Consider the following 27096-nt stretch of genomic DNA (forward strand, 5'->3'; position numbering starts at 1 on the left):
GCAGTGCTGTTACACTGCACTATGACATTGTAAAACGTGGGGGTTCTGCATGTGATTTACCATATATAAAACTGTATGAGGGAAGCAGCAAGCAAATGGCTAACAACATAATGCTGTCAAATTAGTAAGACAGTAAGAGACTGGCAATAAATAAGGCGAGCATCAGAGCAGAAATGGACGATCGAGAACAATGTATATATTACAGAAGCAAATAAATAAACTTTCACAAGGATGAACCAAAATATGTTTATTGACCTAGAATTTAGCATGCTCTTATCAAAGTGAAACAATCAATGTGCCCTTGTGCTTAAAAGGCCCTTAGGCTAGATTTTTAAAAGATCGTTTCCCATTAGAAATGGACAAGGACAAAGTACAAGAAGCTTTTCAATATGTCACAATATGGAATGCTATTAAGAGCACATTTAAGTTCAGTTAGCTGTAAACATCATCACAGTGCCAAAAGTTAGATCCTCATGGCCTGGTAATGAAGTGAATACAATTACAATTTACTACACAGAATTATACAACATGGGGTTTTACCTTTGATTTTTCATATAGTCAGTCTGCATTCTGAATGGAGGTGCACGAAGGAATGGATCAATTAAAGGTACATCTGGGTCTTTTTCCAAATGGATGGTGAAAATGAAATATCAGAAGAATTCAAGCATCTCTTTTGCACCTTCTTGCAGGTATTTACATGGTAGCCTTTAGCACTAAACAACCATTCAACTTCCTGGGAATGGCATTTTTCCTACTGATGATGGGAGGCTTCAGTACAAAACACTGAATTTCTTCTGTAGATCACACTGATGCTTTCCATTAAAAACACTGACAAGGAATTTCACCCGATTGACTGAGAAGTGACCTCTATGGGACTTCTAAATAAAATGGAACTTTTTAAAAAATGAAATTGAGGAAAGAGTGAAGTTCCAGGTTTAAAGTTTATGGGTGGATTTTCTGCTGGTTTTTCTTCCCCATAACTATGTTGAAAATCCTGGAGAAAATCCAATGAAGCTACAGGGAGGTCAGGAAATCCTTGCGGAAATTGTAACTTGTGTTTATGTAGGACTCTGCCTAAATCTAATTTAAAATATCTAGTATTGCATTTATCATTAAATGTTATTGCTCTTCATCATTTTCACATTTAAGTGACAATTAATATCAATATAAACTGTGGTTTAGTCAACATAATTCATTGTTTCAGAAATAGTGATAAGATAGTACAAACCCTTTAAGTCAAATAAAGTATTAATTTATATGCAGTCAACGGAAGAAACATTGAACCCACAATTCAGCCCAATCACAGCCAAAATATTGTTTCAGCCACACATCCAGCAAGGTTAGTGTGGCACAGCTCTGAGGAAATTCCCAGCCATGTGTGGTCCTATATCTATTTAATGCTAGGCAAACAAAGTAATGTGAGCAATTGTTTTGCAGGATTTCCCTGTTAAGCAGCCATTGACTCATAAGCTCCCATTCATGTGGCAGAGAACGGCATCAGCAAAATTATAAACAAGAAGCTGGGCTACCTGTCCTGCTCTGTGAAATAAAGGGGTGAAAGTTAAAACTAAGATTTTAAAAAAAAATAAGATGAGAAAAATGTTTTTATGAAGTATTTCGCTTTTCTAAAGATTGCTCATTTCATTTGTATGGCACTCGAGCTGCTTCGATAATGGCAGTGGAGAGGCAGCAGAATAGTGCCATTGTCAGGTGTACAACCTGAGTTTGTGTAAAAGCTCTGTAGTTATCAGTTCACCATTGGGATGATGTTTCTGCTGTTTAAGTTTTATTTTGCAAGAAGCAGTGAAACCTGGGAGTGGCCATTTTAACTTCCAAAGTCATTTACAGCCATTTCTCTCGGCACAAAACAGCAGCAACATGTGCCATGTACATAGTTTACAGTGGAATATTCTGTTCCTAATGTTTTGTCAGTTTAGCAAAACATTGAAAATAGATCTTTTCAGTGCAATGCTGTGACAGGTTTGCCCCATCCTTAGCAAAAGCATCACTGCTTCTAGTTAGTGAACCCTCTTCTTAAATTTCCAGGGCCTGAAATTCCTCAGAGGGAGGTGGGGAGGGGTGTTCAGGGGTAGTTGTGGGGAGAAGGGGGTGCGAGATGTTTCATTTGCCCAAGTGAAGCACCTACATCAGTGTCGCCTACTCGAGACACTGTGGAATGTCAGAGCAGTGCCATGCTGCTTGACCACAAGCAGGAGGCTCTGAAGGAATGGATTTCTCTATTGTTCTCATCCCATTGGAGCAATCAGGCATTTTGACCCTTCTGTGATCGATTACTTTTCCCTAATAGAGCTCTGCGCCCCTTTTACAGGCCTTGGGCCTCAGCTGGCATGAGGTCTACGGAGCCCCTAAGAGCAGTATTCCTACAGTAACCTGAGAACTCGCCAAATATATCCTCTTGACACTGTAGGAGTTGAGTGGAAGATTCACGCATGAGCCCCTCGGGAAAAGAGTGGGGCAGAATCTAGAGATCATCCCAGATTCCACCTAGATTCCAATCAGGATCTTGGGGCCCCAGAACTTTAATCATAGACGTCTGGCCTTCTGCACACCAGCCGCTAATGTCATAATTATAACCTTGCCAGCTGAATCCCAACTGAGTCCGAATGTCAAAGCTGTGATGTAAAACAAACAAAATTCAGGCGCGCAAAACGCTACAATCCCCAGCGGCCCCCAAAAAGCTTGCATAGTGTGATTGTCACATTACTTGCTGATCAACAAACAAAGGGAATGCAGGGGTTAGAAATGAGGGAAAGAGGAGTCTGAATGCCTTGCTCATTTCATTTCATTTCAGGGGAGTGGAAAGCATCCCTCGGCACCATTTCCAAGTGTGAAGAAGTTGAAGCAACAGCAAAAGGTAAATGGAGAAACGAGGAAGATGTACTGAGGCAGAATTAAATACGGCAGAGAGGAGAGAGAGAGAAATATTGATGGGAAAATATAACCCTTAAGAAGGAAAGAAAGAGTTTCCTGTCGTTGTGCCTGAGCATATTGGATTACCTGGACGCAGCACACGGAGGAGAATTGGCTGGGCTCCCTTCTGGGTGTGCAGTCTAACCGAGGTTTTCCTTTATGCGTTGTGTTCAGACAATCCAACACACCAAGGCACAATAAGAAGCTCTGCCTCAAACAGAAAAAAATGGGAGAGAAAGTGTCAAGAGAATTAAACACCATAAGAGATAGATAAAAATAATGGGAGACACAAGATAAATCTATATATCTATTTTGCACTGCAGATCTGTCACACTTCCGTTGTCATGCTTTAAATTTTCCATTTCAAAGAGGAAAAAGGCAGTGATTTAGTGCTGTTTTATTCTGATTTGAAACCAGAAATTTACAAGCATTTGATAATCTTCAAACCTCCAGCAACAGCAATTAGCCTCAAACTCACCTCAAGATATACAGCATTACGAGTCTGTGACCTTAAACGAACTGCTCATCTTAAATGTAGCTGCATCTCAGCAGAATAATTTATTGCGTATCACACAGTAAATGTTCCTGTGGTTATATTTACAATGAGCAACACAGATGGACATCTCAGTTTACCAATGTACTGCCCATTCCTTCAGACGCTGGGATTCCCACAGGTCTGAAAATATCCAGGATTCTCCCTTAATGCGTTCAGATCTTAGCACTCTCCCCATTCCTGTTACCTCCTGGGATCATCAATTCCTTATACCACCCAATTCTCCCAGACGTTAGGATTTCCCCCATAATGCTGCAATACTTCTGAATACTTCAATCTTCTGCTGCCAATTTACTTGCTTCCACATCAAAAATTCCATTTTTATTCATTTACTGGATGTGGGCTTTGCTGGCTGGGCCAGCATTTATTGCCTATCCCTAATTTCCCTTGAGAAGTTGATGGTGAGCTGCGTTTCTTGAACCGCTGCAGTCCATGTGGTGTAGGTACACCCACAGTGCTGTTAGGGAGGGAGTTCCAGGATTTTGACCCATTGACAGTGAAGGAACAGCGATATATTTCCAAGTCAGGATGATGAATGGTTTGGAAGGGATCATCCAGGTGGTGGTTTTCCCATGTAACTGTTGCCCTTGTCCTTCTAGATGGTTAGCGTACGAGGGTTTGGAAGGCATCTTGTAGATTGTACGTGCTGCTGTCACTGTGCGTCGGTGGTGGAGGGATTGAACGTTTGTGGAAGGAGTGCCAATCAAGCGGGTTGCTTTGTCCTGGATGGTGTCAAGCTTCTTGAGTGTTGTTTGAGCTGCACTTATCCCAGGAAGTGGAGAGTATTCCATCACACTGTTGACTTGTGGACAGGCTTTGGGGAGTCAAGAGATGAGTTACTTGCCACAGGATTCCCAGTTCTTGTAGCCACAGTACTTATGTGGCTAGTCCAGTTCAGTTTCTGGTCAATGGTAACCCCCAGGATGTTAATAGTGGGGGATTCAGCAATGGTAATACCATGAATGTCATGGGGCGATGGTTAGATTCTCTCTTGTGAGAAATGGTCATTTTCTGACACTTGTGTGGCACAAATGTTACTTGCCACTTGTCAGCCCAAGCCTGGATATTGTCCAGGTCTTGCTGCATTTGGACATGGACTGATTCAGTATCTGAGGAGTTGCAAATGGTGCTGGACATTGTGCAATCATCAGCAAATATCCCCATTTCTGACCTTATGATGGAAGGTAGGTCATTGATGAAGCAGCTGAAGATGGTTGGGCCTAGGACACTACCCTGAGGAACTCTTGCAGCGATGCCCTAGGACTGAGATGACTGACCTCCAACAACCACAACCATCTTCCTTTGTGCTCCAATGACTCCAAACGGCAGAGAGTTTTTCCTGATTCCCATTGACTCCAGTTTGGCTAGGGCTCCTTGATGCCACACTCGGGCAAATGCTGCCTTTGTGTCAAGGACAGTCACTCTCGCCTCACCTCACCTAAGCCATACTCCAAATCCCACTCCCCAATGCTATCAATCCTGTTATTTCTGGTCCTATATGCTGTCATTTGCCAAAACAGCTCCCTAAAATTATCAAAGCCCAGTGATTTCAAAACTGCTGCAAAACACTACAATCTAGCAGATTGTGGTGACAAGAGCAGGTCAGAGGCTGGGAATTCTGTAGACTTTGACTCACTTCATGATATTCCAGTCTGGCCAACCTCTACAAAGCACAAGTCAGGAGTGGTGATGGGATATTCTCTACTTGCCTGGGTGAGCATAATACCAACAAAACTCAAGAAGCTTGACAACCTCCAGGACAAAGCAGCCAGCTTGATCATCGCCCCATCCACCATCTCACATATTGACATCCTCTGCCACCAATGCACAGTGCCAGCACTGTGTACTATTGTACACAGCCTGTTTTCCACAAGGCTGAAGCAGGTTGGCAGCTGGCTAGGGGAGAATGAGAGGCCCTCCAGCTAAGTGGAACCATTTCCTTTCTTAAGCCAGGGGAAGCAGTATTGACCTGCAGAGTCCTCAAAGAAAGTCACAGCCTCCATAGCTGTACAGTTCCACCGTCACAAACCCCTCCAGTAGAACCCTCCTAAAATCTCCTCTCTACCACTTACTTGCGAGTGAAAGGCATTTACACCGAAAGACATTCTGCACACTCTTCCTGCATGTACCAAGTAGAAAGAGGACCAGGACCATTTTAAATAAGGCCAAGAGTTTTAAATGCCCCATACTTGGATCTTAAGCCATTGAGTTTCTTTTGCATTCCCGTCACTCACTGCCTGCCTGAAATTCATTCTGAGTTAAAAATTAACCCCTAGGTTTTGTAGTTCGAAAACAAGTGCATACTGGAATATCTGCAGCGCCTCACCTACATAGCAGAAAATAATGAACATTGCATTGTATAGTATGTCCGTCCTCTGATTTATCATGGGCAATGCAAGAGGCCTGCCGGTGGGGAAATAAATACAGCTGCAGAAACAAATACCGAGGAGAGAAAGAGAGAGAGACAGAGAAACAGAGAAACAGAAGGGCAACAGGGTTTTTTTTTGTTGTTCCAATTTCATCAATTAATGATATTTATCATTAAGAGAAGAGTGAGCAGCTATGGCAATTTATGGTGGTCGTGAACCCCAAAATTTCAGAAAATAAATCCAGCCAAGGCCGTGGTGTGCCCATGTGTAGATGTCTATCAGATAAACAACCTCTTGACTGTATTTGGTTCAGTGGACGAGGGGCCTGCAGGGGGGATCCTGATGCATCAATGATATTTGGGGTCCTATGATGTCAATAGGACTCTAATGACATTTTAGCTGGGTGAGAGAAAAACATAAATGCAGACGAATGTAGTTAGGAGGTCAAAGGGGGTGGGAGAGAAACCCTTGGGGATCTGGTTGAGGTGGTAGAAAAAAAGAGATTGCAAGAAGACATAAACTTGTTGAAGTTGCAGAGAGGGTAAGTTGATAAGGTGGTTAAGAAAACATATGGGACCCTTGCTTTGTAAATAGGATCACTGAATACAAAATCAAGGATGTCATGCTGAACCTTTATCAATCACTGCTTATATAGGCCTCAGCTGCAGTAGGATGTACAATTCTGGTCGCCACACTTTGGGAAGGATGGCAAGACCTAGGGGAGGGTACAGAGGAGGTTTACAGGATGCTACCAGGGATGAGAGACTTCAGTTACGTGGAGAGATTGGAGATGCAGTCCCCTTAGAACAGGGGAGGTTAAACCACAATAATCAAAATTATGAGAGGTTCTAACTGAGTAAGTGGGGAGAAACTGTTTTGTCAGGCAACAAGGCCCGTGACCTGAAGTCACAGATTTAAAATAATTAGCAAAAGAACTAGAAGGACCATGAAGAGAAGCTTGCACACACAATTATTAATATCTTGAATGCACTACCTGAAAGATGCTGGAAACAGATGGCACAGGAGCTTTCAAAAGGCAGCTGTAATTGAACAAGATTAATCTATAGGCCATAATTTTAAATTCGGCATGCGGGCGGGCGCCCGACACGCCGGAATGTAAAATGATGTGCGGAGACGTCAGGCGTGCGTCCTGACATCTCAAACTCGCGCGATATTTCATTCAGCGGGGCGAGCGCCGGAGTCAGCTGCCTGCCCACCGATAATTAAAAGGCCTATTAAGGCCATTAACAAGGTAATGAAGTTGAATTTTATGCTGCCCATCCAACCTTACGGTTAGCGGGCAGGCGACAAGGCCAAGCGGCCTTTACGTTTTTTAGGAACCCTCATCCACGAGCGGGATGAGGTTTCCTAAAGCTAATACTGATGAAATAAAGCCTTTATTTTGAGAATAAAAACATCTCCCATATCATGTGGCACAGTCACATGAGGGGACACGTTTCATTAAGATTTTAATGTATTTATTAAATTTTTTAAAAAGTGCTTCAATCTCCCTGAGGCAGCTCCATGCCTCAGGAAGATTGAAGCGCTCTTTTGTGCGCATGCGTGAACTGCGCGCAAGGCCCGGCTCTCCCTCCTCCCCACGCCCGCGCAGGTAGCGCTCAGCGCTACCACTCACGATTCACACAGGGCAGGCCTTAATTGGCCCGGCGATGAAACCGGTGAAACCGCGAAGCGGAGCCGATCATGGGTGGCAGTCAGCTGCATGACTGCCCCCGCCCGCTCCCGCTGAGCCCACCCGACGAATGTAAAATTCTGGCAGTAGTGTTCGAGTAAAGCTGGGTTGCGGGGCTAAATTAGACAGCTCTTTGAAAAAAGTCAAGAGAGGCATGATGGACCAAATGGCTTCTTTCTGTGCTGTAAGATTCTATGATTCATTGAAAACAGATGAGAAGAGCTGTTGGCAATAGAAGACCTTTTAATATTAGAGTAGAGATATTGCAGAGAGAGAGAACATCTCTTGTTGTAATGAGATTAGAAGGGACAGTTGGCATTGGAGCTTAAGGGCCTCACGTTATAAAAGTGACATGTCCTCCAAGTTATTGTGAGCAATGCCACTGGAGATCAGTTACATCACGAAATTGATGCTGTGGCGGCTGGCAGCACAATTTTTGTTATCAACAGGCAACAGATTTTCCTATGACTAATCTAGCATATACAGCAGCTAGTTTGGAAAATGATGATTATCTTTGCACATACGAGAGGCAGAACTCAAGATAAAAACACAATATCCACTGGCAGCAGTAGCAGAGTTTGAAGCTTCACAGGCAGCCTGTGGAGACTTTTAGAATTGTTTCAAATTGTGACAGCAGCTCTTGCGTACCTATTATAATAAAAGGACGGTGCTGCTCCAGTCACAATTCAGGACTAACAGAGCAGCCACATTTCTTTTATTCAAGAGAAAGGAGAAACTGCCACAGAGCTAGCTGACTTCATCAATTCCACTGCTCTTGAATGCTACTAACTGTACTGACACCAGGAGTAAGCAATTGGTGTTCTCTGTAACCTACCACACAGAATTACAATATCCCATTACTAGTTGGATATCTTTTTTCCAAAACACTGAAGTTGTCAATGAAGAAAACTGAAGTAACAATTTTGGTCCATATTGTTGTTGTTCTTCTTCTTCCAGATTCTCCACGTATTTACAAACATACGAATTCGGAGCAGGAGTAGGCCATTCAGCCTCTTGAGCCTGTTCCACCATTCAACAAAATCATGGCTGATCTGATTGTCGTCTCAACTGCACATTCTGCCTACTCCCCAATAACCTCTGACTCACTTGTTAGTCAGGAATCTATCTACCTCTGCCTTAAAAATATTCATTGACCCTGCCTCCACCACTCTCTGAGGAAGAGAGTTCCAAAGATTCACAACCCTCTGACAGAAAAAAATTTCTTGCCATCTCTATCTTAAATGGGAGGCCCCTTATTTTTAAACTGTGTCCCCTAGTTCTGGTCTCTCCCTCAAGAGGAAACATCCTTTCAGCACCCACCTTGTAAAGTCTCCTCAGGATTTTATATGTTTCTATAAGATCACCTCTCAATCTTCTAAACTCCACTGGATACAGGCGCAGCCTATCCAACCTTTCCTCGTGAGATAACCCCCTCATCCCAGGTATCAATTGAGTGAACCTTCTCTGAACTGCTTCTAACGCATTTATATATTTTCTTAAATTAGGAGACCAAAACTGTACACAGTACTCTAGATGTAGTCTCACCAATGCCTTGTACAACTGTAGCAAAACATCCCTACTTTTATATTCCAATTCCCCTTGCAATAAATGACAACATTCCATTTGCCTTCCTAATCACTTGCTGTACCTCCAAACTAACTGTTCCTGATTCAAGTACCAGGGCACCCAGATCCCTCTGTACCTCAGAGTTCTGCAATCTCTCTCCATTTAAATAACATGCTGCTATTTTATTCTTCCTGCCAAAGTGGACAAGGTCACATTTTCCCACGTTATACTCCATCTGCCAAATTTTTGCCCACTCACTTCACCTATCTCAGTCCCTTTGCAGACTCCTAATGTCCTCTTCACAATTTATTTTCTTACCTACCTTTGTGTGATAAGCAAACTTAGCAATCATATGCATTCGGTCCCTTCTTCCAAGTCATTTTTGTGGCTTGTCCTTTTTGTAGTTTAATCATAGATTTTGGTAATTAACTGATTATGGTAATTAACTGATGTTGGGTTTTCTTATCAGCGTCCTTGAATTTAAAGGGACACAGAAATGTTGGAAGGTTTTGATCAGTGTCACATTTATAAGAAAGCGCTGATAAGAAAGCCCAGCTTTCAGTTAATTGCCATAATACAGATACTATGCAGGACAAGGACATTTGTTCCACCAGTAACCGGTCAGAAACACTGAGTGAGGGGCTCAGTGGAAAATTCAGAAATGGGTACTCGCTGAAGGGGCTGCGCAGAGCATTGCAAGAGGGGATGCAATGACCATTGCCAAAGCATGAAAAAGGACAAAAATGGACTTTTTCTTAGGCTAATGTTGAAATTCTGCTGTCAGAAATGAGTAAAAAGGGCAAACGTTGTTGTTAAAAATATATGGGAAGAAGCTAAAGGCAACAGCAAATGTGTCATGTGGAATATGTCATATGCCACTGGCTGTGAGTGGTACCTCTATAATCTCATCATCAGATCTTCATCATTAAAATCCTACTCAACAGCATCGCGAAAGTGTCATCACAGCAATAGCAATGTTTCAAGAAGCACACTACCATCTTCTCAGAGCAACTAGCGATAGGTAACGATACAGCCTTACCAGTATCACTAGGAGCAAATTTTTTAAAATGGTGGGAAAAGAGATTGGCCAAACAAGGCTTTAGGGCTGAAAAGGAGTTGACCTATACTTGCAGGATCTGTTAAATAAATGATAAGGTACAATTCAAAGTGGGAGTCTAGTAATTGCAGTATCAGATGCTAGGCTGGGAAGGATGTGCAATGATGTTGGAATCATGGATCTACAAAGTTTCCAAGAGTAATATCATACAAAAAGGAACAGGGCTGTGTCATTTAAGCTAAGGAATACTGATTTCAAAGATCAAACAGCTACACTCCACAACATGCGTAGGGTGTACAGATTTCTGGAAGACCTATTCCGAAGGTCTTCAGAACCACACACAGATGAAGCAAAGAATATGGAGAAAGCCCCATTGTCACTGTTGATATAATAGCCCCAACAAACATTAAATGCAGCTTTGCCAATTCTGACCATATCTTGAGAACAGAACGGGCATTCCTATTGCACAACCACAGAGCCCATAGTGATAATGGTCACTTCTGTTATTCTGATTCCATCTGTGATACCTGCATAACAGCAGTGCACAAAATGGTTCATAAATTGCACAAACGTTGCCATGACTGGAAAGCAGCACTTAGCTCAGGAGCAAAAAATCCAACAAAACAGCAACAAGTTTCATTGGTGACACAAAAGTTGATTATTTGTTCATAATGCTACAACAATAACAACTAGCATTTACACAGTGCCTTCTAATGTAGTAAAATGTCCCGAGGTGCTGCACATGTGCATTAACAGAAAAAAAACACATATATTAAGTCAGGTGAGCAAAAGCTAAGTTGGCCAACAGTGATGGAGCAATGAAAATCAGGGATATACTTGAGGCCAGAATTGGAAGAGGACAGAGATCTCAGAGGGTTGTAGGGACGGAGGAAGATGAAGAGATAGGGAGGGAGCAAGGTCATAGAGGGATTGAAAACGAGGATGAGAATTTTAAAATTGAAGCACTGCCAGACTGGGAACCAATGTAGGTCAGTAAACATAAGGACGATGGCGAACGGCGACTTGGTGCAAGTCAGGATACAGGCAGAAGAGCTTTGAATGAGCTCAGGATTATAAGTGGTGCAAAGCAAGGCTGGCTACGAGAGCGCTGAGATTGTTGGCTCTGGAGGTAGCAAAAACACTGTTGACAGTTGCAGCAACAGATGAGTTGAGGCAGGGGTTTGGATGGGTCATGTTACAGAGATGGAAATAGGCAGCCTTTGTGATGGAACTGATGTGTGATTGGAAGCTCAGCTCAGAATGAAACAGGGTGGCAAGATCCCAAATAGGCTGGTTCAACTTGAGACAGTGGCCGGGGCGGGGGGGGGAAATAGAATCGCTGGTGACAGAATGGAGTCCATGGCAGAGGTTAAAGATAAAGGCTTTGGCCTTTCAATGTTTAAATGGAGGAATTTGCTACTCACTAAATGCCAGCCAGGAGGTTTGACAGCACAGAGGCAGTGAAAAGCCAAGAGAGGTGGTGGAGATAGTGCTGGGTTATATCAGCATGCAAGTGGAACTTGACGTCATGTTTTTGAATGATGCCGCCAAGGGGCAGCACATACGTAAGAAATGAGGGAGCCAAGGTTACAACCTTGTGAGCCCCAGAGGCATTTCTGCAAGGGCAGGAAGAGGAACCACTGCAGAGAACTCTCTAATCATAGTTCAACTGGACAATGGAGAGGAGCTGTTGGAGGAAGATGGAAAGAGCATGAGGAGAAAAGCTATAGAGGAAAATGAGAGCTTGGGGCTGGGATGGGAGAACTTTTGTGGACGTTTGGCATAGTGGATAAAGGAAAGTGGGCAGGGGGGGTGGTGCTTGTAGCAGAGGCAACTAAATAGAAAGGGCAGAATTTTTCAGATGGTGGGGACCACCACTCCTGATGGCTACCTCACAGCCATTTTATGCTCTGTGGAGAGTTAATAGGCTGAAGGTGGGGCTTCTGCCCCTATCTGGGGAGATAGCCCTGCCTCACAGAGCTGCCGGCTAATCTGGGTGGCTGGCAGCTCTCTAGCCCCGGCAGCATCACAGGGAGCAGTGGCCACAGCAAGGACTACATTGAGTCCCATAGAACAAAGTGCAGGGAGCACAGGATGCAGAAAAGTTCAGGGGCCTCTCAGCAGGGCTAAGAGGAAGGCCTGATGCGGTTGGGGGAGGCAGGTGGTATGACAAGCAGGCTGAGGATTGGGTTGCAAAGGCCGGAGTTCAGAGAGTGGGGGAGGGACATCCACAGTGGAGCAGATCTTGTATGGCCGGGTGGCGGGGGGGGGGGTCCTGACTGGGAAAGGGGGCTTGTAAGGGAAGTGCCCCCACTTCCCACCTAAGGTGTGAGCAGGCTGACCTGCCAGATTCCGTACATTGGCAAAAATCACAAAAACGTCTAAAGAAAAATGGAAAAAGGTCCAAGTTGCCAATATGACTGAAGAAGAATGCCTGACCTCCTCCCACCAACTTAAATATTGCAGCTGGGCTGGAAGCGGCCCTTAAATAGGCATTAATTGGCCACTTGGCCTCAATCAGAATGAGGGTGGACGGGCCAACCTAGGCTTCGCCCACTGCACCACCGCCACCGCCCCCCTCACCTCCCATAAAATCGCTGCTAGGTTGGGGCAAGCGGGAAAGCAGTGGGAAGGACATCCGCAGAATTTTACTGGCCCCACCCCGCACTTGCAATCCCAACAGCAGGGCACTGTAAAATCCTGCTCATTGTCTTGGTTTTAACGACAAAGAATTACATGAGCTCCTCCCACTTTTGTTGGAGGTGATGGGACGAGGGGGCTGAGGAAAGGAAATGGCTGACAGTTGAGAAAAGAAACCAGGGTTAACTTTGAATTCCCAGACGATGCTGGATGCAATGAGTAGTTTTGGAAGAGGAGAACAGAGCAATTAGTGCTTGATGTAGTCTTACCAAATGTATGACTAAGCCAGTTGTGTGCCATATGGATGCAGAAATTATCCCAATTCTCCTAAAAGCTATCCACTATAGTCATTCTTCTTCAAATAATATAAGCACTGTGGAGTGCTGAACAATGATCACATCACAGCTGCTTCTTGGATAACTGCCACTGATGTGCATGATGTTACTTTGTGACAAGATCATATCTGTAATTATAAACAAAAAAGGTCTATACTCAAAGGTCGGGGATTGATTTATAGAGCACTGATGTCAAATTGGTAGCATGCCCAATGCTTCAGATGTAAACATTACCATCCAGTGAAATCTATATGTTCTGTCCAGCTGACATTTCCCTTACGAAAGGAAAGGTTATGGATGTGTTGTTCCTTGAAAACATATAATCTTTACTTGCTTGATACGTGTGTGTGCACTTCAGACTGTCTAACGGTAGATGCCTCCTTTCTGGCTTGGCAGATCCTGTAACATAATTTAGATAATGCTTGCAAGTCCTTGAGTAGCAGGTGGCAAAACTCTGTGACAACAGGATTTGTGAAACCAAGGACCAATCTCCTTTGACAGATCCAGTTGTGTGTGAAGTGGTCTAAATCCAGGTCCTGCAGCAGTAATAGGTACGACTAAATTGAAACATCTCTGGCGTCCCTGCACCTGCATTTGTTGGTTCCTCACAAATTCCCCTTCTGCACCCCCATTCACACTCTGGAGATTTACTGTGAAATCTTTTGGAAAGTAATTTATTTATGAGGTCACTCACCAACTGCAATGTTGCACCTTTTGTGCCAATTTTGTCCATCAAAAAAATAAGCACCCTTAAAATCGGTTGTCCACAATTAGACATCCAATTTTCCATCTGTGCTTATCCCCAGCAGACCTCCAAACAGTAGAAAATTGGGCCCCAAATTGAATATAATTGTTTTATTGATGAGAGAACCTTATGGGGGTGGGAGAATTTCATAGATTTCACTCTTAAAACTACAATTAACTGAAACTCAGATTTCAACTCATGCTGGACATCATTTAAGAAAACAACTAAATTATTACATCTCCAACAAAATTAATTACTTAGCTTATCTTTATTAATGGGCATGTATTAAATAGAATATTAAAGTTAAAAAATGCTGTAATTTGCCAAATATTCGCTGTTTGGAATCCCACTACATATGACATGACTGTGATGAACCTTCACGTTTACAGATGTTGGTTGTTCAATACAAAATACTTAAAATTTATTCCTTAAACTTGCCATATATTAACAATATCATTGCCATTTTAGTGCTGATTATGCTTTGAAACTAAGACTTGCATTCGAGTGGTGCAAGTTGGCAGAAGAAAATTTAAACTGCTTTGTCTGCATTACTCTGTACTTAGGTAAAGGGAAACTGTTTAATCTGTATTTAGTCACATATATGCCTGTTTTTCCTCATGTTACTTCAACAATCCAAACAGATTACAAGTTGAAACAGGGAGCCTGGCAAAGATTTAACAGGTTTATTTCCTTAAATGTAAAATTTTCATTTTTAATGAAGGAAAATTACTCGTTTTCACATTAATATAATTGCAAATGTTATTACCAGACCATTAACATGATGGCACACTGTCAGTCTAGTTGTGCACATTTGCAGTAATTTAACATAGCCCAGGCCTAAGATATATGTGTTTTGGCAGCAACACAACTAGACCAAGACTATCCCACCTTGTCCAGTGTGTCTTGAGTTGAATTGTTTCTTCTATACCCTGGGACCAAATGTATTTTATGAAATATGTGACTTACAGATATTTTCTCAGTTTGAGACATAATCCATACACCAAGCATTCTACTGGCATATACTCCACAGGTGCCTAATTCACTTATTTGCAATGGAGAGTTAGGATTCCGTACATTGGCAAAAATCACAAAAACGTCTAAAGAAAAATGGAAAAAGGTCCAAGTTGCCAATATGACTGAAGAAGAATGCAAAGGAAGCCAGGAACAAAACCTCACAATCATTACTTGTGATAGAATACATAACAATAAAGTAAAACTCATTCACTGAATATGCCGTCCACCACATAAATCCTCACCGCCTGTCAGGTGGTTGCAAGAATGTATGCAGCCAAAGTGGCAAATTATTCAGCACTTGTGCTCCTTCTCCTCTATTTAACCATTTTGTGTTGTAATCTATGGTGCCACAAAGGAGAAATTCAGCAGTAATGTCACTTCAGATCTACTTGCCACCAGGGGTATGAGATCCATCTGAAATCAGACTACTTTTTTCTCTTCACTGCTAATGAAAATCTTAATGTTATTAAATATGTTAATGTTATTGTTTTTACCAATGTTAAAAAATGTCTGTTCAGTAGCCCAGATTTTGGTCTTTCAGGGAAGTGGGCAGGTAAGTGGAGTGAGGCAGAAAATTAACCATGATCGTGTTAAATGGTAGAGCAGGCTCAAGAGGCTGTATAGTCTGCACCTGCTCCTATTTCTTATGGTCTTCGAAGGGTTTTGTGCATCACTGGAACGAAATTGGTCTAATGTAAGGTGAACCAACAATGCAATCTGAATTTCGTTTCACAATGGTGATCTTGCTCTAATTACTGTAAAAAAAAATACAATTCATTGTCTAAAATACAATACTGCAGCCTGATTTGATCAAATAATAATACAAATTCTGGCATAAGTGCACTGAAACCATTTTTACTACACACATTATTATAGAATTCAGTTCCAAACAAGCATGACTTATCTTTTGCTTTGCCAGTAATTTTTGCATTTTCTTCTCTTCCAGTATATTAAAGAGTTAACCATGTTGCTTGCTGTAAAACAGTAAAATAACGCTGTGCATGTAATCTGACGATTAACATAATAGGAAAGAGATTGTCTATGCAGGCCCGGAATTTTAAAAGAATGTTTTCTTTTTCATGATAAATTGCTGCAATAATTCTGCTATAGTTTCAGTTGTGTAATTACAGCTGTGCAGCCAATATCTTCTTTTATTTCCGTTGATATCAACAGTGTCAGAATTCTGCACCCCAAAAGCATTCAGATAAAGAAAAGGATTGTATAATTTTCTGAGCAAGTTACTCAGTGCAAAAGTCTTAAAATGGAAAGCAACTGTTTAGTACTGTTACCCAAATAGTCAAATTGGATAGTTTTCCTCTGAAAGTTCAGTAAAAAGTCAATTGCATCTAAAAGAAGCACTGTTCTTTGTCTGCTACCTAAATTTGGCATATTCCCCTTTTCGAGCAGAATTAATTGTGTGTTTTACAGTCAACCTGGTAGTATGTGAGGTTTTTATTCCAAAAATTAGCATGGTACAAAATATACAAGAGCAGCCACAGTGCGTGCTTTTTTCTCTCTGGATGTGGTTATAAATTGTAATTCCTTTTGGCAAGGGATAATGTTCCCCCTCCTCTGCTAAAACATTGTGCAATCTATAGGAAAATGTGCTCAGTCCTTGTTTCAGATTATTTACTAACCAATGGTCGATTACTGTCCTTGAACTTGACGTCCTTGAATTGAATGACAAGTCCGATTGATTAGATTGGGGGAGGCAGTGGCAAAGTGATATTGTCACTAGACTAGTAATCCAGACACTGAGGGTAATGCTCTGGGGACCCGGATTTGAATCTCACCCACGGCAAATGGTGGAATTTGAATTCAATAAAATATCTAGGAATTAAAAGTCTAAAGATGATCATGAAACCATTGTCGATTGCCACTAATTCACTATTGGTTCACTAATGTCCTTCAGGGAAGGAAATCTGCAGCCCTTACCTGGCCTGACCTACAGGTGACTCCAGACCCACAGCAATGTGGCTGACTCTTACATGCCCTCTAAAATGGCCTAGCAAGCCACTCAGTTGAAGCAAACTGCTAAAAACAAGTCAATAAGGAATGAAAACGGATGGGCCACCCGGCATCAATCTAAGCACCGGAAATGTCAATGGCAAACTCAGCCCTGTAAATCCTGCAAAGTCCTCCTTACTATCATCTTGGGGTTGGTGCCAAAATTTGGAGAGCTGTCTCAGCAGCCTGACATAGTCATATTCACAGAATCATATCTTACAGATAATATCCCAGACTCCACCATCACCATCCCTGGGTATGTCCTGTTCCATAGGCAGGGCAGACCAAGCAGAGCTGGCAGTACACTGGTATACAGTTGGGAGGGAGTTGCCTTCAACATAGACTCCGAATCCTATGAAGTCCCATGGCGCCAAGTAAAACATGGGCAAGGAAACCTCCTGCTCATTACCACATACCGCCCTCCCTCAGCTGATGAATCAGTGCTCCTCCATGTTGAACGCCACTTGGAGGAAGCATTGAGGGTGGCAAGGGCACAGAATGTACTCTGGGTGGGGGTCTTCAAAGTCCATCACCAAGAGTGGCTCGGTAGCACCACTACTGACCAAGCTGGCCGAGTCCTAAAGGCCATAGCTGCTAGACTGGGTCTGCGGCAGGTGGTGAGGGAACCAATGAGAGGGAAAAACATACTTGCCCCCATCCTCACCAACCTACCTGCCACAGATGCATCTGTCCATGACAGTATCGATAGGAGTGACCACCGCACAGTCGTTGCAAAGACAAAGTCCCATCTTTCATTAAGGATACACTCCATCGTGTTATGTGGCACTACCACTGTGCCAATTGGGATAGATTTCGAATAGATCTAGCAACTCAAGACTGGGCAACCACGATGTGCGGTGGGTCATCAGCAGCAACAGAATTGTACTCAAACACAATCTGTAACCTCATGGCCCAGCATATCCTCCAATCTACTGTTACCACCAAGCCAGGGGATCAACCCTGGTTCAATGAAGAGTGCAGGAGGGCATGCCAGGAGCAGCACCAGGCATGCCTAAAAATGAGGTGGCAACCTGGTGAAGCTGCAGCACAAGAGCACTTGTGTACCAAACAGCATAAGCATTAAGCAATGGACAGATCTAAGCTCTGCAGTCCTGCCACATGCAGTCGTGAATGAAACAACTCATTGGAGGAGGAGCCTCCACAAATACCCCATCCTCAATGATGGAGGAGCCCAGCACATCAGTGCAAATGATAAGGCTGAAGCATTTGCACCAATCCCCAACCAGAAGTGCCAAGTGGATGAACCATCTCGGCCTCCTTCAGAGGTCTCCAGCATCACAGATGTCAGTCTTCAGCCAATTTGATTCACTCCACATGATATCAAGAAACGGCTGAACGCACTGGACACTGCAAAGGCTGTGGGTTCGGAGAATATTCTGGCAATAGTACTGAAGACATCTGCTGCAGAACTTGCCGCACCCCTCGTCAAGCTGTTCCACTACAGCTACAACAAGGCATTTACCCAGCTATGTGGAAAATTGTCCAGGTGTATCCTGTACATAAAAAGCAGGACAAATCCAGCCAGGCCAATTACAATTCAGTCTACTCTCAATCATCAGCAAAGTGATGGAAGGGGTCATCAACAGTGCTATCGAGCAGCACTTGCTTAGCAATAACCTGCCTACTGATGCTCAGTTAGGGTTCTGCCAGGGCCACCCAGCTCCTGACCTCATTACAGCCTTGGTTCAAACATGGACTAGAGAGCTGAACTCGAGCGGTGATGTGAGATTGACTGTTCTTGACATCAAGATTGCATTTGACCAAGTGTGGCATCAGGGAGCCCTAGCAAAACTGGAGTCAATGGGAATCAGGGGGAAAACTATCCACTGGTTGGAGTCATACCGAGCACAAAGGAAGATGGTTATGGTTGTTGGAGGTCGATCATCTCAGTTCCAGGACATCACTGCATGAGTTCCTCAGGGTAGTGTCCTAGGCCCAACCATCTTCAGCTGCTTCATCAATGACCTACCTTCCATCATAAGGTCAGAAGTGGGGATGCTCGCTGATGATTGCATAATGTTCGGCACCATTCGCGACTCCTCAGATACTGAAGCAGTCCATGTCCAAATGCAGCAAGACCTGGACAATATCCAGGCTTGGGCTAACAAGTGCCAGACAATGACCATCTCCAACAAGGGGGAATCTAACCATCACCCCTTGACATTCAATGGCACTACCATCGCTAAATCTCCCACTATCAATGTCCTGGGGTTTACCATTAACCAGAAACTGAACTGGACTAGCCATATACTGTGGCTACAAGAGCAAGTCAGAGGCTAGGAATCCTGTGACAAGTAACTCACCACCTGACTCCCCAAGGCCTGTCCACCATCTACAAGGCACAAGTAAGGAATGTGATGAAATGCTCCCCACTTGCCTGGATGACTGCAGCTCCAACAACACTCAAGAAGCTTTACACCGTCCAGGACAAAGCAGCTCACTTGATTGGCACCACATCCACAAACATTCACTCACTCCACCACTGACACACAGTAGCAGCAGTGTGTATGATCTACAAGATGCAATGCAGGAAGTCATTAAGGCTCCTTAGGCAGCACCTTCCAAACCCACAACCACTACATCTAGAAGGACAAGGGCAGCAGATAGATGGGAACGCCACCATCTGCAAGTTCCCCTCCAAGTCACTCACCATCCTGACTTGGAAATATATCACCATTCCTTAACTGTGACTGGGTCAAAATCCTGGAACTCCCTCCCTAACAGCACCGTGTGTGTGCCTACAAGAAGGCGGCTCACCACCACCTACTCAATGGAAATTAGGGATGGACAATAAATGCTGGCCTAGCCAGCAACACTCACACCCCTCGAATGAATAAATAAAGATTAGAATACCAAAGTATCAATCCTGGGATTTCTTCAGAAAATAAAAACCTTTGAAGCATGTCACCAATTTCCTGGTAATTTAAAAGGTTTGCTTTTCTGTTGTGTGTGTGAAAATCCCACAAATGACGACACTTGGAATATTAAACCCTTTTCCTCTGAATTGTAGGTTTTAAGCATAATACTTTGTGTGACCATATGTCCAGGATTTTGACCTGTGTGCTGTTTATGGAATTTAGAGCACATTAAAAAAAAATTTGTTTACATTTTCGTTACATCTACAGCAAAGAAATAATGTTCCTCCTACATTTATTACTCTAGGATCATATTTCCCCCTCAGTGTTAATTTCCATAAAAAGCGGACAAGAAGTGAAGAATACCAGTAGAAAACAACAAGTGTCAACTGTTACTAAGTATTGCTTGCAGCCTGAAGCAGGGGTAAGAAAAATAGTGGAAATATTGCTTCTTGAGGGTTTTCTTGAGGACTGTGAATACCTTGTTAAAGATTAATCGTGAAAAAATCTGGCAAACATTTGCAAAGATGTTTGAGTTTTGATGGTGTTGTCTTTCACATGAGATGCTAAGTCAAGGCTTTGTTCGTGAAGCTCAACACAAATTGGAGGAACAGCACCTCATTTTCCAACTAGGCACTTTACAGTCTTCCGGACTTAATATTGAGTTCAACAATTTCAGATCATGAACTCTCTCCTCCATCCCCACCCCCTTTCCGATCCCCCTTTTTCTAATAATTTATAATTTTTTTACAACTATATTTTTTTCTTTTCCCTCCTATTTTTAAATTTATTTCGATCTATTGTTTCATCTCCACCTTTTAGCCCATTTCGATCCCTTCCCCCTCCACTCCACCCGCACCAGGGCCATCTGCCACTAGCTTGCTTCCCTTAATGTTCCCATTTGCACATCATTTAGATAATATCACCACCATCAACACCCCTTTGTCTTTTTGTCTATGATGTCTTTGGCAGTCTCTTCTTGACCTCCACCTATCACTGGCCCCCTATCAAGCTCTCCTGTCCCACCCCTTTCTACCAGCTTATATTTTATCTCATTTCTATATGTCTTAGTTCTGATGAACATCAAAACGTCAACTGTATCCCTCTCTGCAGATGCTATCAGGCCTGCTGAGTTTCTCCAGGTATTTTTGTTTTTGTTCTTTGTCTGCCTTCTCCGGTTCAAATATCCCACAACTGTATTTCAAGAGTAACGTTGTTCTCTTAATAAAAATACCAAGTGCTGGAAAAACTCAGCAGGTCTGGTAGCATCTGTGGAGAGATAAACAGTACGTTTTGAGTCCAATATGATTCTTCTTCGGAACCAAAGAAGAGCCATATTGGACTCAAAATATTAACTGTTTCTCTCTCCACAGACTTTCTAGCCAAGGGAAACCCTCTTGAGATCTACCCTGTCAAGTCCTGTCAGAACCCTGCATGTTTCAATGAGATCACCTCTCATTCTTTGAAACCCCAATCTACACAATCTCTTTTCATAGGTCTGTTCTCCTCTCCCTGGATTCCATCTAGTGAACCTTTGTTGCACTTCCCCTCCGCCCCCCCCACCCCCCAAAAGGCAAGGTTTATTGAGAAAAATAACCAGGATAAAATTTATTTTAGGCAACATTAAGCCAATAATCATTAGTGTCTTAGTGGTCCTGGGATCTGGGAATTTGCCTACTGAACAACAGTGACTGCGGTTAAAAAGGTAGCGGAACATCTTGGGGATATGAAAAGCAAAATATAAACCTTCACAAACTTATGGAAGCCAGAAGGTCTTTTTTGACAAAGGTGCAAGTCAAGCTCCTGAAGTGGAACTTAACTCAAGACTAGGGAAAGGCCCTTAAATATGAGATTTGTAATAACAGTTACTGAGGACCGATGCTTCTGCAGTCAGTTGAGAGGTGGGGTTTTTAGATAAACGTGCAAAATTAATTTACATACAAAAGATACATGAAATTATTTTAATACACCAATCAACGTACTATACTAGTAATGTGTCAAAAATACTGATGTCACATCAACGTGTGTACATAGCTTCTTGTTTTCAGTGAAGAGCAACAATCAGTTGAATAACCAGTGGCGCCCTCTGGTAAAAACCTGGCGATAATACAAACATGTTATTTTTCGCTTCACGTTTCTGCGTCTATATATGAATATTCTGGAAATACTTGTCACGGCTGCAATAATAATAATAGAACAACCAAACAATGGTCACAGCAACTGCTGTGTTCTGAAACGTAGCTGATTCCTATCTGGAACTCTGCTGTTACAGTTGAATATGTAACGTCGATGATCATCAAACGTGTAGATAGATATTTCAAAATGACATACCGCAAATGCAATTAAATTGAACATAGCCAAACATCTAAACGCAATCGTAATAAAAAAAGTGGTCCTATAATAATCAAAGAACTGGTTTATTACATAAATGTAGACACATGTTTAAGATGTGACCTTAAAACACAAGTTATAAAAAATGACAGCTACTCCGCGCTAAAGCAATACTACAGAGAGTGTTATTGCTTGTTATAGATCAAAATTACTATAATTTGTTAATAACTTGGTTATAAATGCACGATTGCTAATAATTTTGGACAGAGAAGCAGCATGGCAATCCCTAATCTAATATTTTAACGCCACCTAGGAGTGATAAAAAGCCGCTTGCATGATTCCATTTAATCAATTTGAAAAAAAAATCCACATATTATCTTCGACACATCTCATAACGCAGCGTTACAAAACTGAATTTATGATTTTTACTGACAGCAGAATGAAACGAGACATCTTGCCATCCCGAAAGTGATGGCATCCTTTCCAACACAAATTACAAAGGCTTGTCTGAAGCCCGGCTGGGAACCTTATTTACATCAGATGGCACTTCCTGCTAGACTGCAAACCTGCAGCGTGGGTATTCCGACTGGAAAGTTTCAAGCAATCACTGATAAGCTGCAAATCAGTTATCCGAAAACCTTCCTGTAAAGCAGTTGATCTGCATTTTACCTTATGTAGAGAGAAAAGCTGGAGAGAGAGAGAGAGAGACAGCTAACAGGGTTCAGCGTTTTCTCTACATCTTCCAACTCTATTTGCGATGACCCCCCAATTATCTTTCTTTATTGCGTTTCTCTCCAATGCGGAAACCATTTACCTCTTTCGTGCAGCGCTGTCAATTCTAAATTTCACGGTGAACGCTTTCATACCTCAATGAAAATTCCTTTGGGCGTTTGATGCAGCAAAATGCCCAGTGGCCATTCTGTGCAAACATCATTACCAATCCAAATCTACTACTGTATTTGGCATCACTATTACTATACCCAAATCAATAAAGATCAATGGAAAAAGCACTTCATTCATTTGAGCAATAAAGGCAGTTGCGCATAAAACCAAATGCTACAGCAACTGACAATGATTTTGTCTGATATTTAGTACTTATGGACAAGCCAGTCCTTCCACTTATTATTCTGATTGACACCGAGTTGCAATCTTAGAGCGGCATCGACATTTGATGTTGTATTCGGAAAGCTGTATTGATTTGCCCGTGGATTTGAACACAATAATGTTGCTATTGAGTTTTAAGGACATCATAGGATTTATATTTCACACGGATATCACAAAAAAAATCCTGGCATTGTTCTAAGAGGTGCACATTAATATAAAATCATGGGACTTCTGAGCGCGTTCACGGGAATTAATCTGTTCAAATGCCAATGCACACAATTCCACGTCGTTCAGATTGCTTGTCAGTGATCACATTTGCAGGAAGTATTCCGCGATCGCATCGGGCCACTAATGTAATCTGAAAAACTTCACCTTTTGAGAGCAAATCTCGCCAGTCATGACTTGGATTGCTTTAAAACCTCTTAAAATATATCATTCGAAAAAGCTGCTTAGACTTGAGCAGAAGAAGGTCAGACTACCAGTTACGTGATAGTCTTTCTCAAATTTACCCCTAAATCTTAGCCCTGCAAAACAAAACCTCTCTCAATGTTAACGGGAAAGATGTTTGTACAGTGTTCTAAGCTGCACGTCTTTATCCCAACCCAATAGCCGATGCTTTAACTTATAATTGTCACCCAAGTCCTTATATGATGGGATTGGAATCATCCCTGTTTTTAATTATGATACGAGCGTTTGTTTTAACCCCTCATTAGTGCACAGCAGAAATAATAATGACTTTTCGTATTGATGCAAAACATGAAGGAAATCTAAGCAGCACTGTTTATCATCATCATCCTCGTCAGTATAAAAATATTCCTTAGATACAAACGTATCTTCGTGGGTTTTTTTTTATATTTAAAAAGGTGAAAGACATATTGTCTTTCTAGACATATAGCAAGCCTGTTGGAGGTGGCGGGCAGGGAGGCAGTGGTGATACTATTGGAACGCGCTTTGAGTCTTGAGCCACGAGATCCACTTAAGGTGTTGCTTTTGGGTGATCACTTCAACCTTTGTTAACAGACAAACATTTCCTTTGCTAGTTTCGCCATGAGGAAGTGAAAGAACTATTTGCTCTTTCTGACCACCAAAGCGCAGACCACGATGCTTTATCATCTGGTGCATTGCTAAGCATCTTCTCTCCGGCGTGCTTCTAAGTGTTTTATCCAGGCTGCCGAACAAATAATGATGCGTATTTGCTCTAGCGTTCTTGCTCATGCTTTTTTTTTGCAGCCACGCAACTGCGAATCACAACCTAGGGCTGAATTAGGAAATGACATGCATCTTGTACCGATTAATTGCTTTCCAGCTAATTGTTTCTGACTGATAACCAAGATGCACCTTCATAACCAGAAAGGGCAAACATGCATCTACCATCCAACTTGGTTTCTCCCATGCTGATATTGGCGTTAGACATGGTACTGTAGTTAATTCATTCACTCCAAGATGCCAGTATCGTGCTCGATTTTAAAGTGAAAGTGAAAACCTCTGATGATCCCTGTTTCAATCGATATTTCAGCCAGCATAGATGTCATTTTATATTACATGGCATGCCAGATTTACTGATGGTAGCTTTAGGCAACATTGCACAGCTTAGGGAAAAGCTATGAGATTTTTAAAAAAGGCGAATTTAAGCAATCTCAATGGCATGCGCATGGTTATTTTTTCCCGTCCAATGCAACATCCACTTACCTTTGTAGGTGAAACTGTGGTTGGAAAAAAAAAATCTGCAATTAGTTTTCTTTGCTAGATCCGTAATCAGTTGCGTCCTACCATTCGGGTTAAAAGCAATGGGAAGCGGGTAGATCACAGGGTTTGGATGCAGGTCCAGTCGATCTGTATGTATGGATGTGCAGCAAGGCTCGCGTCAGCTCTGGGTTATGGGGTGCTGCTAAGGCAGGAAGGCGAGTGAGCGTCAGTCCCCGTGCATCATACACTCCATATATTCGCTTTCTTTTAGAAGTAGTAACGTGGTTAGTTGATGTCATATGGTCTGAGTCTGCGCGACTCGCAGCAGGTCCGCCTACCGTGCAGGAGCAGCTGCTGCTGCTGCCGGAGATGGTCAGTTTCAGCCGCGCCGACTGTGTGACAGTAATGTTCAGATGCAAGAAGAAGAAAACATGTTCAAATTCTGGGACCACAGCAGCTCCCTTTAAAAAAAATGCTTTTACGGGCATTCCAAAATCCAACCCATCACATCTCGGATTCCACAAATGTGCAATTGCACTCCTATCTGGCAGCTACATTAATTTCTTGACCTTAAGTTTTTTTTTAAAAAAAAGTACCCTCCTGCAACACAATCAAAACACCAAAACAGATGGTTTCTTATATTTGCTAGCACGATAATGCCAAGACGAGAAACGTCAAGAAAATATACAAGACTGATTTCTTTACCCCGTTCCAAGAGACTTGGGGAGAGGACACACATTCTAACAATACAATATTTTCGTTTTTTAAAAAAATATATAGTTTAGAAGTCCAAATCATGGTGGGTTTCACTGCTCACTTATACAATGGAAAAGTGTTAATTCATAGTCAGCCACTCTGTTGGTATGTTGCATAATAATAGTACATTCCGATCACGTATATCCTGCTGCTCTCGGTGCCTGTGCTATAAGGGAGCATATTTTTGTTATTATAATGGAAACATATTAAACTGAAATTATCCAGCATTAAATTTCTGGTTTATAGAAACAAAAATATATCCCCAATTGCAAGTCTGTGTACCGTCGCTGAATTAATGAAAGACGGTGATGGAATTAAGGTATTTAATTTCCAAAATCCAAAATTCTAATAATTCAGCTTTCAAATCGCTCTTTAGAAAATTAGGCATCTGCCAAATTGAATATCACGTTTTCAACAATATTCACGAACGCAGCCAAAGAGCTGTTCAGCCTCTTTCATTTAGTGTTGGCACATCGATTCGCTGACCTGCACCTTTCGAATTGTAAATCGTGCTTCCAAATCTGTACCGGGCACCAAGAGTTAGGTTATGGGGTCTTAAACGCTTAAAATGCATTTTGCAGTAACGCATTGTAATTTAGAATGATTAGTGGTGTTTTCTTTCCATATCTATCACAGTAAATGGCAGAAAATGGCTGTTGTATATCAACAACAATTGGGATAAATTGGGTTGTTTGTATTTTCAGGAACTTATTTCTTTATTCTGACGACTTCACCACCGACTTCGAATCGTATTCGTTCCTTTGTTTCTGATGGACCCTATTGTTCATGACAACATTAAGTTAGCATTGTGCAAGTAAAGGGGCATTCAAGGGAGGAGGTTTCTCAAAAATGTCACGCATCAATTTTCAATGGAAAGTTAACCAAAACACATTTACCAATCAGGGCATATTTGTGTGCAATATTTCCTTCAACTCCTTGACTCTGGCCCATGTCAACCATTATCCCTTGACCATAAGGAGGACCTGCTTCCAAACTTTTGCCAACTTCCAATTCAGACAGGAGTAGAAAATGGAGTTAGGGGTTCCCACTTCTGTGTTGTTGAGAATGGGGTTTTCACTTTGTGGTGTTACAAAAATGCCCTGACTCCAGAGAAAAAATTGAAGGGGCTTGTCTTGCATTGCTTGGTCATCACATACTTTAATTTATCTCAGTGTGTGTTAAGCCAAATTGCAAAGGAGCTCAAGACAATCTCTTGGATTGGAACACATGAACATAGCAGACCATTGAGCCCCTCCATTCTGTCCATCTTTCAATGAGATCATGGCTAATCTGTACCTTAACTCCATCCACCCACTTTGGCTCCATTTCCTTTTATATTTGGGGGAGACAGTGTCGTAGTGGTAATGTCTCTGGGTTAATAATCCAGAGGCCCAGGCTAATGTTCTGGGGACAGGGGTCCAAGTCCCATTTAA

The 27096-nt window shown here is 42.3% G+C and overlaps 1 protein-coding gene across 3 annotated transcripts in view; it reads right to left on the reverse strand.

Annotated features, from left to right (window-relative positions):
• The window catches only part of vsnl1a (visinin-like 1a), a 147812-nt gene extending 122584 nt beyond the window's left edge, over positions 1-25228 (reverse strand). The window contains exons 1-2 of one of the 3 annotated variants that reach the window (XM_078541585.1): positions 24911-25220; positions 3019-3138 (exon numbers count right to left, since the gene is read on the reverse strand). The gene's annotated coding sequence lies outside the window, so the exon portion shown is untranslated. Of the gene's footprint in view, positions 1-540; positions 942-3018; positions 3139-24910 lie in introns of those variants that run through there. The other 2 variants (XM_078541583.1, XM_078541586.1) reach the window with 2 other exon arrangements.
• Positions 25229-27096: the final 1868 nt, after the last annotated feature.

This window comes from Cetorhinus maximus, chromosome 5 (assembly GCF_964194155.1).
Source record: "Cetorhinus maximus chromosome 5, sCetMax3.hap1.1, whole genome shotgun sequence".
In the NCBI taxonomy this organism is placed as follows: Eukaryota; Metazoa; Chordata; class Chondrichthyes; order Lamniformes; family Cetorhinidae; genus Cetorhinus; species Cetorhinus maximus.